Source organism: Tupaia chinensis, unplaced genomic scaffold, assembly GCF_000334495.1.
Source record: "Tupaia chinensis unplaced genomic scaffold, TupChi_1.0 Scaffold000054_1, whole genome shotgun sequence".
In the NCBI taxonomy this organism is placed as follows: Eukaryota; Metazoa; Chordata; class Mammalia; order Scandentia; family Tupaiidae; genus Tupaia; species Tupaia belangeri.
Window position 1 is genome coordinate 10,471,602 of NW_006159512.1, and position 3,709 is coordinate 10,475,310.

The 3,709-nt window shown below is 56.2% G+C and overlaps 1 long non-coding RNA gene across 1 annotated transcript; it reads left to right on the forward strand.

Moving 5' to 3' along the window:
• The first annotated feature begins 1,941 nt into the window (after nt 1-1,941).
• On the forward strand, nt 1,942-3,478 carry LOC102473878 (uncharacterized). The gene is made up of 3 exons (XR_333462.2): nt 1,942-2,031; nt 2,108-2,182; nt 3,118-3,478. It is a non-coding gene; the product is annotated as an uncharacterized LOC102473878 (long non-coding RNA).
• Nucleotides 3,479-3,709: the final 231 nt, after the last annotated feature.

Consider the following 3,709-nt stretch of genomic DNA (forward strand, 5'->3'; position numbering starts at 1 on the left):
TGTGGAGTGTGCGGTTCCCCAGCGACTGCAGGCCAGCGGCGGACACTTGAAACCCACCCCCCCCACCCCCGCTCGGGCGCATTTGCAGAACCCAGGCAGGCTCCGTGCCTTGCAGTTAAGGCAGCCGGAGCCCACGTGGCTGACTGAGGGTTCGAATCTGGGCCCTGCGGCCCGGGTGTGTGGGTACGCGTGCCCCCATCTCGACAGAATGGAGAAATGGAGGAGAAGGGGTTGTGGTGGGACCTTTTACTATCCGGGGGCGGGTGCTTTCTAGCTGACTCCTCTCTCTGGTGACCCCAAGCACCCAGGCTTTCGCATGACGCCAGCTGTCAGGGGAATTTAGCAGGGAGGTTCGAACCCCAGGGGGCATGCTCCCACTCACCAAACGTGGCGAACACCTTAAGGGCCACCTATTGGGGTCCTGATCAGCACTCACCTAGTTGGTTCTGAGCTCCATTTTCCTAGCGGAGTTCCTTTAGGGTTCCCCTGGAACTTGCCTTGCTTTGAAGAAACGCCCCCTTCAGGAAGCCCGCACTGCTCCGCGGCTGCCTGTTCTGCACTCTGCCCGAGGCGGGGCGCACGGGGCCAGCTGTACCTCGGCAGTGGAAGAGGAGCCTGAGAAGTACAAGAGGCCCCGGGAGTCGAGGAGTCCACCCAAGACTGCTGTTGGTCTGTCTGCGCTCCCACCCCCTCAACCCCCGTATTGGCAGGGGGAGGGGAGTGGCCAAGCAGCTCGCACTCCAGGGCTTGGTCCCCCTGAGCTTCCCCCCCTGAGCTGTGGGCGATCTCGGGCGCCACTAACCTTCCTGGACACCTGTTTTCTGTCAAACTGGGCTATGTGCTCTCCAAAGTTCCTAGTAGTTTGAAAAGGTAACTCTGAAACCTTGTCTAGGACTCCGCTCTCAGGAGAAGGGAGAAGGGAAGCTTGACAAGGCGATTCTACGGCTCTGTAGGGACATAACTGTGGGTCTCCACCTGGATTCCTAGCACGTGCGGGAGCTTAGCAGCAGGACCAAGGTTTTGAATCCTGGGGGAACACCTGTAGGTATTTTAGGTACAGGGGTGTTCATCTTAACATTCATGTGTGTATTAGGTTTTTGCCATGGGGCACTGGCACTCACCGGAGACAGGGGAAGTGAGAAATCACCCCAGGGGGATGGCTGTACTGGACGACGACTCCTCCATTCTCCTCTTGGGATGTGGAGCAGCGGTCTCACATGCAGCTGCAGCCAGTGTGACTTTCAAGCTACTGGTCTGGGATTAGAACCATGGTCGGCTCTGTGGTAGTCTAGCACATTAACAACCACACACCTGCTGGCCTCCCTGTGTGTGTTTTGTTTTTGTTTTTTCTTGGAGAGAGTTTTGTTATAGGGCATGTGTGCTCACCAGAGAGACTGAGTCAGAAAGTGAGAAATCACCCCCTCTGGGGAGATGGCCATGCCACAATTCCTTCTCCTTCAGTCTCCTCTTAGCATTTTGGGCACGCACATCCGGCATGAATTTTAAGCTGCTGGGTCCAGGACTCGAACCGCAGTCAGCTACATGGGAGTCCAGCGGCGTAACCATTATGCCGTCCACTAGCTTCTCCCTTTGTTTAAGATCAGACTTTATCCTGCAGAAAAAAAGGCCTCCCCAGAGAATCGTCAGCTTCAGAGAGCCTGGGTGCTGCTTTTGTCCTGCTTAAGGGGACGCCTGCATGTCTGTCATCAACCCTAGGGGGCAGGTCGAGCTGGCCTGCACGTTCTTGGCCATGCATCTTACTCGCCCGACCAAGCTGTTAGCTCCCATAATGTATCGTGGAGGCCACCCAGACTGACCCTGCTTTCTCCTGTGGTCGGGAATGAAGTCGCCAGTGTTAAGAGAAGGAGGTGCTCCCCAGCTTCTGAGATGGGGGCCCGTCAGGCAGGGGTTGGGTAAGCTCTGCTCCCTACTGTCCAGTTCCTAGAGCAGAAATACGGCTACTACCACTGCAAGGACTGCAACATCCGCTGGGAGAGCGCCTACGTGTGGTGCGTCCAGGGCACGAACAAGGTAGGAGAGGGCGGGTCAGCGGGCCTTCCCTGCCCCGGGCCGGGCGCTTCTGCCTGACACGGACTCCTCCTCCCAGGTGTATTTCAAACAGTTCTGCAGGACTTGTCAGAAGTCGTACAACCCTTACCGGGTAGAGGACATCACCTGTCAAGTAAGTCGAAGGTTTGCGCTTTGGCATGACTTGGGTAGTCGTGGAGGATTCTTAGTTTCTGGAATGTACTTCCTAAAAGAGGCTCCCATGGCCCTAGGTTTCGAATGCTTTTTGCTGGGAGTTGTAGAAACACTACCCCGCTGGGAAATGAGGCCTCTTGGTAGCCTCCTCTGTCTTTGCAAATCTTGGTCACGTTCACCCCTTTTAAATGTGTCTTGCTGGCAACATGGGAGAAGTCTCGCCTTGCCCGCTACTCAGAGTCTAGAATGAGGGACAGCAAACAGGAACACAGAACTGAACCTTTCTACAGGGGTATAGTTCCTCTGGTCTGAGGGCTCACAGAGAGACTGTTTTAAATCCAAATTGCTCGGTTTCACCATCAACTCGTAACATATGGGGTGCTTGCTGTGAGCCGAGCCCTGCACCGAGGGCTCAGGTGTCCTCCCAGGGCGGGGCCATGGCTGACCGTGCCTGGTACCACACTGCAGCCTGACTGCCCTCGCACCGTCTCAGCGATGCACGGGACTCAAGTTGGACATGGGCGGGTGGGAGCAACTGCAGGGAGACCTGTCCACGCTGTCAGATGGGGCGGGGGAGGTGTGTTCTCAAGTCAGCAGACTCTGCTTGGCTGCCACAGCCAGGCTCACCCTCTCATCGCTTCCACCCTCCCCGCCCTTCCAGTGAAGGAAGCCTTTCTCTTAGGGCATGATTTCAAAAGTAGTGTCAGGGTTCAGAATCGGATTGGTGCTGTGTGGTCCTGCCACAGCGTGGCTGACCCCCAGTTCCAAACCCCACCCCTGCAGGGTGTAGACAGAGAGGAGGGGGCAGCCCAAGGCTCTACTTAGAGCACGCCCAGCTACCTGAGCAGACTAGAATAACTTGGAGGGCCCGGAAGCGACCCAGGGGCCGTCCTCTGTGTGTCTCCCATGTTTCAGAGATGTAAACAAACAAGGTGTTCCTGCCCAGTAAGACTGCGCCACGTGGACCCCAAACGGCCCCACCGCCAGGACCTGTGTGGGAGGTGCAAAGGCAAACGCCTGTCCTGCGACAGCACTTTCAGCTTCAAGTACATCATCTGAGTCGATGTTAGCGGCACAGTCCCCAGGGACATCCACTGGGAGCGCCCGCAGCGTGCCTGTACCCCTGCTCCTCCCGGCCCTTCCCCGCCAAGTGGCCAAAGGCAGTGTCTTCTGACAAGGCCTTCAAATAAAGGTATTGCAAAGTAAGCCAAACTGCAGAAACTCTTGTCTATTCAAAGACAATTTTTAGGAGGGGCCAGCAGGTGGCATGGTGGTTAAGGGGCGGGACTCCCACTTAGCCAACTGTGGTTTAAGTCCTGGAGGCTTGAAATTCACACTGGGCTTGTGTGTGTGCATGCACATGCACCCGGAGGAGAACAGAGACAGGATTGCAGCGTAGCCCACCTTCCCTCTCACTGGCTCTGGCTCTCGCTCTGGCACACACTCTATGGCAAAAACCTTTATTAAAAAAAAAAAAAAAAACTGGGGAGAGCTAGTCTGCTGTTGA